Source organism: Elaeis guineensis, chromosome 10 (genome assembly GCF_000442705.2).
Source record: "Elaeis guineensis isolate ETL-2024a chromosome 10, EG11, whole genome shotgun sequence".
Taxonomy (NCBI): domain Eukaryota; kingdom Viridiplantae; phylum Streptophyta; class Magnoliopsida; order Arecales; family Arecaceae; genus Elaeis; species Elaeis guineensis.
Genome location: NC_026002.2, coordinates 39,102,689 through 39,113,522, shown reverse-complemented (window position 1 = coordinate 39,113,522; position 10,834 = coordinate 39,102,689).

Below are 10,834 nucleotides of genomic sequence, written 5' to 3'. Positions count from 1 at the left end.
GTCATATTTTTTTGGATATATTTTGGCATAGAATTAGAAGAAGATGCGACATATCTTGAAGAGTCCAAGATCCTTAGGACTCTTCACCCAACCCTATTACACGCCAATAAAAAGGGGTCTATTTTTCACTTTTGTGTGTGTAAGAGATTAGAGAAGGAGTTCTCCATGTTGAGGGGCTTTGGGGCATGGTTCTTGGCATGAAAAAGAGGAGGAGAGTCCTCTCTTTTGGGGTGTGCGCAAAACCTAATCTTCTAGGATTTCTACCTCAGGGTTTGGGAAGAGTGAAAATAAGAAAGAAAATAATTTCTTCTCCATCTTTCTTTCACCTGTTCATCTCCTCCAGAAGTCCATCTTCAACCTCTAGAAAGATTGTAGAGATTTAAAAAAGAGATCCAGATCAGTCAAGAAGAAAGTTTTCATGCGAGCTAGCACTCTCGAAAAGATCGATCAGATCGGAGCTTCGAGTGGACTTCTCGTAGAGGTCGGATGCGTATGCGGCTATGAGCAACCAGCAAAGATCATCTTTATCATATCTCTCAGTAGTGACGATCATCGACTCATGCTTAGGTATTGAGTTCTGAACTCAGAATAAAAGTAGATGTGATCTACTGCTTACATCCATGCATGCAGTTTTTATCATATGATTATTTCAAATTTTATATGCAATATATCATGTCATAGATCCTAGAGTAGGTTGATTTGATGATTAGATCATATGCATATTAGATTAATTTGATTAATCAAATTATCTTTCGTTATAATTTATTTGAAAAAATTTCAAAATACATGCATGAAATCACCTATATTTTTCAACAGTAGTATCAGAGCCTAGATTCATTATGACATATTATATGTGCATATTAAATATAAATTTTAATTTTATTTAGATCTGATATATGATATTTTAATTTAAATTTAATTAATGATTGATCGCACAAACTGATATAAGATTATCCTGCTATAGGATTTATCCCTTACAGTGAAAAGGTTGTCCTAGTTTGTGTTGATCATTGATAAAATTTAATTTTATATATTGTATGTGATATTTATATTCTGATTTAGATGTGATCTAAGATTATGATCAGATCTGATGTCATTTAAATTAGATTTAAATTCAAACATATATGATATGTGATTAAATTAGATGATCCGATTAGTAAGTACTTGAATTAGGTTGATCACCAGACCATCCAATCATAGGAGCAAGAAAGATTTAAATGACCTCTCTTCTCATTTGATGGGGTGCTCTTATGGCGTGTAGGGGTGCCATGTGATTAGATCATACAAAGAAAAATACGAAAGAAAGAACTTATTTTTCTACAAAATTCTAGATCTTGAAATCTTAGATTTGTTGTATGTGATACAAAGTTGTGTGAAATGTAAGATATCTAATCTATGTAATTAAAATTATTTTAATTATAAAAAAATAAAATCTCAAATCATAACAAATTTAGATATGATTTAAAAAGATATTTATGATTAATTTTATTTTAGAATTATACAAGATTTTTCAGATCTGAAACGTGCTTGCATAATTACTGAGCTGATTCAGTTTTGAACTGAGTTGATCCAGTCTTCTTGTGTAATCAGCTCAATATTAATTGAGTCGATCTAGTTTTAGAATAAAAAATTTTTGCATAATATTTATTGTAAATTATTTATAAAATAAAAAATTAAAATTATTTCAAACTTAAATCTAAATCCATGTTGATGCTAAACTTAATTGAGAATTAAATGAAGAAGCGATTAGATCTAGAATTGTGAATTAAAGATCTAATATTGTTCATATAAAACAGAGGGCATGGATTAGCTCAAATTAGGTCCTCTTAATTGGGTTAGACCTAAAGTTAGAATCAAAGAATTAATAGATTATATGGAAAAATTGATTAAATCTAACCAAATATTGAATTAGATTAAATCAATTTCTCTAGAACCAATACAATAATTGTAAATAGCCAAGTCCATGTCTTTGATTAGACCAAAAGAATCTTGATTATAGCTCAGTAGTTAAATCCAAATCATTAGGCTGATCAAATCAAAACTAGTTAACCAGTTAGTGTCTAAAATAAGTTTGACATTTCGATCGATGATTTTTAATTGGGAGTGGCTTACCTGACCATTTTGACGGTGTCTAAGGCAAGTTTAGCAGACCCTCCCATTGATCTTACCTATCTGATCAATTTGATGGATTATATCTTGATTAGACCGCTAAGTGATTCGAGTTGATCCATACCATTAAAGTTGATCATTATGACTGATCTAGGTGCCAATTCGATTAGCATGATCCTAATCCAATTAAGTAATTTGGTGAAGTCAATGGAAGGATTATGGCCTACAGATTGATCTCTTCTTCTCTCTTCTCTAAATTAATTAAAATTTTTAAATTATTAAATCTATAAAATGAGCTAGTTATGGGGATAACTGGATCATAGCCTCTCATTAAGGTGAATGGTAATGAGTCCATTATTTCTGATTGACATTGCAGATACCATCCGTCTAGTGTTCTCTCTGAATGATAAAATTATCATTCATCATATGATGACTCTGTTGTACTATCTGATGATGGTTGAATTGATCGAGCCATCTTCAGACTTGATCATTCATCAGTTAGAATCACTAAGTACATTCATGTTAATGATTTGATCTAATCAAAATTTTCAGTGGAGGCCTATCGCTTACTGAAATGAAATTTGAAACTAAATTAACTACTAAAAATTATTTAGAGAAATAATTGGTTGAGAACCTACCTATAGATGCATATAGGTTGACCGAGCCATCTTTGGACTTGTATGCAGTCTGTGTGGATTCTAATACCCACTAAAGAATTAAAGTAATTTCTCGAATTGAAGGTAGAGGCTACCAATTCGTATAAAATAGTGAGAGAATCTTTAGACTAAAGTTCAAGTCTTTAGGCTTAATTAATTCATAAACATTGAGGTTTTATATTTTTCTTTCAGTTATGGCTAGATATTCGTTGCTTCATTCACTGTTTGACAGTGACTTATTTATAGGATCCAACTTCGATAGATAGTATCGAAAGTTGCAAATAGTTCTAGAGCATGAATGGATCCTAAATATGATTATGGATCTAGCACCTGATGTTCCCATATCCAACACACATGATGCAATCAAAGGCACTTATCAGAAGTGGCCAAATGATCATATCATCGAGTGATGATTTTTGAGAGCAGTAAAAAATATGAATTCAGCTGTAAATTCGATGATGCTCAGTAAGAGAAAATTTTGCAAATATTGAAGGAGTTCTTTTGTACCTCTGAAGATGTGTTTTCAGTGGGACAACAATTCTTTGAGAAAGAAAAAGAAGACGCTAAAGAGTCATGCTTGGGCTGAGAAACCCAAACTGATAAAAGAGTCTAAGATTACCTAGTCTGGCAGAGTCCCTTGATCCGAACAGATAAAGAAAGAGAAATCAGCAAGGGTTGCTAGACGAAGTACTTATATGATAATACATTATCATTTTTCTGTCTATGACACTACTACCTCGATATTGGATATCGAAAGTCCATACAGATTATTGCAACGACTTCGGATTAGTAGAAAGATTGAAAATAGCAAAAGATTTCTGAATGTTGGAGATGGAAGTTATGTTCCAATCCTGATTTTAAGAATTATTGAGTTTATTTTCAATTCTAACAATATCATTTTAGTGATTGTTACTATTGTCTAATGATTTATGTGATATCATTATGAATAATATCAAAATCATGTGGACAACAAAGAAATGATATTTACACAGCCTATTAGTGTACTGTACACAACAAACAAACTCTTTAGAGTAGATAATGTCATGGAAGCCTATCTTTGACAATTTAGGCTCGATCATATAAACAAGAAGAAGATCAATAGGAGATAATTCTCGAAGTCAATGATTGTGAATCATTGCCAACCTGTCAATCCTATCTCTTTAGTAAGATGACCGAATCACCTTTTACTAGAAAAGGTGAATGAACCAATGATGTTCTGAATCTAATACATACTGATGTATTGGATCTACAAACATATTTATCATAAATTTAGATTATTTAAAATATTTAAATAATTTTTTAATAAGATAGAGAAACAAACTGAGAAAAGTATTGAAACTCTTCGGTCAGTTCAAAGAAAAGAATGCCTTTCTAGTGAGTTTTTGATATATCTAGAAGAGAATAGGATTCTCTCTTATTGAAATTGACTTTGTTAGATATATTTCGATCTATGATGAGGTTTACAAGTATGCCAGTCTTTTTTTAAGGTTATGCTCTTAAGACTGTCTATTATATTCTGAACTGAATTTCGAATTAATCAGTCGCAAAGACTCCATATGAGATATAGACTAGACATAAGCTAATACTTTCTTACCTTAGGATTTGAAAGTGTTTGTTTTATATCAAGCATTTGCAGATCGATTAGCTTGAATCTCGATCCTATATGTATTATTTTGTAAGATAACCCCAAAGAATCTAGAAGATATAATTTCTACCATGCTCAAGAATAAGAGTTGTTCGGCATTCTTTTTTTTAAAAAAAGTACCTTGATGAAAGAACTGATGCCTCTAATGTGAAACTTATGAAGTTCGATAGGTAAAAAAATCGACACAATCTAGTGAATCTATAGAATCAAATTTGATTAGATCAAACTCAAAATCCATTGTAGAGGCACCATTAAGGAGATCTGGTAGAGTACTACGTCTGTCGGATAGATACTTCGATTTTTATTTTCGAGACGTGATCCTGTTGAACTCGACGAGAACAACAAAGATTTGATCACCTATATGGATGCTATGCAGAGATCTGACTCTGATTAATGGCTTGAAGCCATAAAGTCTGAAATAAAGTCCATAATGGTCAATGGTGTATGGACACTCATTGATCCACTCAAAAGAGTAAAGCCCATAGAGTGTAAGTAGATCTTTAATAGGATCAGAAAGTGCAGATGAGAAGGTGGAGATCTAAAATACCCGTCTGGTTGCCTAAGAATATTATCAACAGTATGGTATTGACCATAGCAAGATATTTTTTCTTATGACAATGTTAAATATTTTAGAGTTGTGTATTTTGATAAGTGATCAAAATGCATGACTTCGTTGAGAATGAAGATAAACCCTGCAATACAAATAGATTAATAGTTCTATGAGTATATTTCATATTTTGTATATGAATAAAATTTTTTTAATCAAAAATGATATTCTTTATATTACAGAAAATAAAGGTTTCACAGTTATCATTGATTCTTCATAAAGGACTTTGAGAAAAGCATCCATAATCCTAGAGATGAAGATCTATAAAGATAGATCTAAGAGGGTGCTTGGGTTATCCCAGTCCAACATACATAAAGTGTTTATCAGTAGAATTTATTCTATTATGAACACCATATATGAGACTGGATATGGTATACTCACTAAGGTAGTGAGTGGATACTTGTAAGATCCAGATGAGAATCACTGGAAGGTCATCCTTAGATATTTGAGAAATACTAAAGACCGATGCTTCGGTTATGGAGAATCTGACTTAAAACTTATAGAGTATGATTTTAATTTTTAGTTGGACATAATAATAGCAAGAACGTGTAGGAATACATCCTTACCCTAAATAATAGAGCAATCTGCTGGAAAAGTTTCAAGCAGAGTAATATAGCCAAATTCAAATTGTGAGGTAGAATATATTGCAGCATTCGATGCGTGCAAGGAAGCTATGTGATTGTACAGATTTACTGGTAAGCTAGGAGTGGAGCCTTCTGATGATCATCTTGCTGTATTGTACAGCACTGGAGTCATAGCTCATGCCAGGGAGCAGAAGTCCCATTAGCTTATCTATCATTTTACATCGTTACTACCTTATTCGAAAAATCTGTTAAGGTAACGTCAATCTTTAGAAGATCGATGGAAAGAAAAATCTGACCAACCCATTTACTAAAGTCTCGGTATGTAAGAGTTTCGAGATGATAAATTGAAGATAGATATATGATACTATACTGATTGGCTTTAGCCCAAGTAGGAATTGTTGGAAAATTATCCTAAAACTAATCGTTTGACGATTGTACTAATTATAAATGTATATGAATTGATAAATAATAAAAATTATTTGGCCTTCTTCATCACAAAGATACATCTTCTAACGAACTCCTATATTGTGATAAAGTTCTTAGGATTACTTTGATCGATAAAGGAGGATTTATTGCATAGTCCTTAAATTGGTTCGTGACCAAACGATATGCTATTACTAGGATGATAGTGATATCAAGTGTAGGTCGTTGTATGTCATATGCGTTGATTGTCCTTATAACTAAATAGTGTAGAGATCCTGATATAGCATACAGGTGAGATGTAGGAGTACATTGTCACTGAATGTGACCAACGCGAAGCACTCTGTTGTCAAGGGTAGCTCGCAAAGGGTATAGGTATAAGTATCCCTCCGACCTGAGATCACCACGATAACTTACAAGCAACTCACTATACTTTGGTGTCAGACTAATTAAATTTTTAATTCAGTAATGAAAGATTTTTGGGTGCAGTCAAGTACTTGTCAAGTCAGTGCGTGAGTCAAGATGGAATTGACCCCTCCAAATTAGTAGGAGTTAATATATCAATATATTTTTATTTAGCAAAATCTGAACCTGGATAATCCATGTGATGGATTTGAAAAATTGAAATATAATATGAATGACTTATCTAGGATTGACAGTTAAATCCTTGATTGTCCTTGAGCATTAGGGTCAAAGGGATGAATTATACGATAACCATACACCAATAGATTCTTGAATGTTGCTTCGCTATCATTCGCCTATCTGAACGTCGGATCATCATTGTTAGATGGTTATATCAATTGATTTAAAAATTTATTTTTATACTACCAGCTTAGTTTCGAACCTATGGGGTCACACTCAAAAAAAGTTTCTGACTGATCATGTGACTGATCAACGATTGAGAATCGTTCAAGGGCTTAATCGTCAATTCGATTGATGATTAATCTTATACAAAAGTTGTAATAAATTAATTCACCAAGTATTAGTGAATTAATGAAGGATTAATTAGTAATTAGATCACTGATTAGCTCAATTTGATTGAACAAAAAGGATTAAATAAAATTTAATTTAATTAGATTCAATTAGATTGGACCCAGTTAGGTTATGAGATGACCTAATCACTAAGAAAAAATTATCCCTGATTTGATCAGAATTTTGATTCAATCAATTTTTAATTTGATTAAAATTTAATTATAAAATTATAAACCTAATTAGGTTAGATTTTATATATTTTATTTGGACTAAATCAGATGTGATTTGGTTTGGATTCAAATAAAAAAACCTAGAGTCTATATAGGATTGGACTCTTCCTCTCCATGTGCCTCCCACTTTGATGCCAACTTTCTCCACACTCAAGAGATTTTTGTATGAGATTTTTCATGCCAAAGAGATCTTCTCCCTCCCTTTCTCTCATCCAAATCTGATTTGGTTTTGATAAAAGGAAGGTTTTGAAATTAGATTTCAAAATATTCCTTATCAACAGAATCTGTTCTTATCCAAATCACTCCATACGCCAATTTATTTTTTTCTCCTTATGTGTGTGATATTTTGAGGATATTTTTTGTAAGAAATCAGTTGGAGAACTGATTTATCATGAAAAAATATGAAAAGGGACATCTCATTTTTTTTGGGCATGTTTTAGCATAGAATTGAGAAAAGGTGCGACATATCTTGAAGAGTCCAAGATCCTTAGGACTCTTCACCCAACCCTATTACACATCAATAAAAAGGAGTCTATTTCCCACTTTTGTATGTGTAAGAGACCAGAGAAAGAGTTCTCCATGTTGAGGGGCTTTGGTGTATGGTTCTTGGCATGAAAAAGAGGAGGAGAGTCCTCTCTCTTGGGGTGTGCATAAAACCTAGTCTTCTAGGGTTTCTATCTCAGGGTTTGGGAAGAGAGAAAAATAAGAGAGAAAATAATTTTTTTTTCATATTTCTTTCATCTCTTTATCTCCTTCAGAAGTCTATCTTCAACCACTTAAAAAATTTTAGAGATTTGAAGAAGATATTCAGATCAGCTAAGAAGAAGATCTTCGTGCGAGCTAGCACTCTCGAGAAAATCGATCAGATTGGAGCTTCGAGTGGACTTTCTGTAGAGGTCAGATGCATGTACGGCTGTGAGTAATCAGCAAGAATCATCATTACCATATCTCTCAGCAGCGACGATCATCGACCCATGTTTAGGTATCGAATTCTGAATTCAAATTAGAAGTAGATATGATCTATTGCTTTCATCCATGCATGTAGATTTTTATCATGTAATTTTTTGAATTTTATATGCAATATATCATATCATAAATCTTAGAGTAGGTTGATTTGATGATTAGATTATATGCATATGAGATTAATTTGATTAATCTAATTATCTTTCGCTGTAATTTATTCAAAAAAAAATTAAAATATATGTATGAAATCGTCTACGTTTTCTAACAGGACAGCCCCTTCTCCCCGTGTGACTATATCACACATTTCGATGCCACCGCACTCAAGGTGTAGACCCTTAACCACTCGATGGCAATATCAGTGCTCAAGTGAGGCTTGTGGAATGAGCACCTTATCTTTTTTCTCGATAAGAAGTTTCTGATGGACTATGCTAACCTGCTGGCCTGAGCTTGACAGTATGCTTAGATGGAAGAAGTCCGAGAACTCCACAAGTAGACAGAAGGAAAAAAGATCTCTGACAAGAAGAGAAATTGAGAAGATCTTCGAGTAGCTCGAACTGAGAGGGAATCTTTTCGACCATGAAAGAGTCATCGTGCGAGGAGTCCTCTCTGACAATTCGATAATTACACTCCTCTGTCCACCCCTCAATCCTAGATTTTGATAAAGATCAAGGGCCAAGGGTACCTATGGTGACCTGAGCTGATAAAGTTTCTTTCGAATAGGAGGAGCAGGAGGAAGTACTATCATTTTCATCATGACCATAGCCATAACATCGAGGAGTGCCACGAGCTCAAGGATGAGATCGAAGCTTTGATTCGTAGGGCTACCTCGATAAATATGTTCGGGAGCAACAAAATCGAGTGGTCAATGAGGAGAACAACAACAGCCGTCCAACAATTGGCATCATCAACGCCATCTCCACCCTAGCTACCGACGTGGAGGCAGGAGATAAAATTGAGGAAAGAAAGGGAATGGTGCCTCGGGGGGCATCACTTTCCTTCCTGATTTTTTAGGGAAGTTAATGGCATTATTGTTGCACTGCCTACAATAGCCAGCCATGATGTAAATACAGTTTCTTCTTCTAATAAAAACTTATCTAATATTTTGTTTCATAATATTGTCTGAAAGATAAAATCACAAGCCAATCCAATGGAGGAGAGATTAGAGCCGAGGCTATATTGAACAATGCTCGGCCCTAGCAATGGTATCCTCAAAAGGCTCACATGGCACATGGCAACCCAATCAAGATAATTAGATCCTCTACCAGTCCCCGCACACAGACACAGCCTCGAGCCTCCCAAGGCTCGGGGATAGGAGGTGGCTCGACATTCAAGGAAAAACAAAAGGCTTTTTGAGGATTCTCATAACATTAAGGCCCTGCCGACACAAAATCCAACATGCCCCACTATAGCATACGGCCTACTATAGCTAAGACAGCCCATTATAGTCACGAGTGGCCCATTGTAGCCACATGACCCACTATAGATAATCAAGATAATATTTTAAAAAATGCAATGTGGCCCACTATAATTGAGATGGCCTACTGCAATCATTAATGTGGCTCACTGTAGCCACGGATGGCCCACTATAGCCAAGCGGGACAATCTCCTAAAAAATCTAATGTGACCCACTATAACCACGGATGGCTCACTATAGCCATATGGCCTACTGTAGCTATCAACATGATCCACTGTAACTGAGATGGTCCACTGTAGCCATCAACGTGTTCTACTATAGTCACAGATGATCCACTATAGCTATCAATATGGCCCATTGTAGCCAATTGAGGCAATCTCTTGAGAAATCTAACATGGTCCACTATAGCCAAATGATCCGCTGTAGTCCAGATGGCCCACTATAGCTATCAATGTGGCCCACTATAGCCACATGGCCTATTGTAGTCAACCGAGACAATCTCTCGAAAAATCCAACATGGCCCACTATAGCCAATTGGAGTAATCCTCCGAGAAATCTAACATGACCTACTGTACCCATGGATGGCCCACTGTAGCCACATGGCCTATTGTAGCCAATCGAGTTAATTTTTCGAAAGATCCAACATAGCCCACCATAGCACGGGTGGCCCACCATAGCCATATAGCCCACTAAAGCCAATAGGGATTAATTTTTTAGAGATCTCATACTGTCAACAGAGGTTGGTGATGACTACAAGAGAAGAATCGACTCATCCTAAAGAAAGGAGTGCTGGATGACACAGCAAAAAGAGCCTCAATATAAAGAGCATTTTATTCAAAGGGTTCGTGTATATTTCAGAGAAACTCATTACATTTCAATCAAGCAAGCTCATTACAATAAAGAAAGAAAAAGAAATATAAAGCTCAAGCCTGACCAACACCCTAAGAGCATGAGCTGAGCTTCAGTATAATGCAATCTCTGATGAAGAGTGCAAGACTCTCTATTTTACGATGCTCATCAACTCCCTTAAAAAGACATCGATGATGGTATGGGAGCCTCTCTTTTTGGAAATCCATTCGTCTTCACGATGCACATCCAAGGAAGGCTGGAAGGCTACATTGGGCGAAAGAAGAAACAGGCCCTCCAGAAAGATCCAAGATTTGAACATGAAGGATGAAGAGCGAAGAGCCCAGGTGGTCGCCGTCGTGGCCTTGCGGTCGGAGCGGTGGAACTT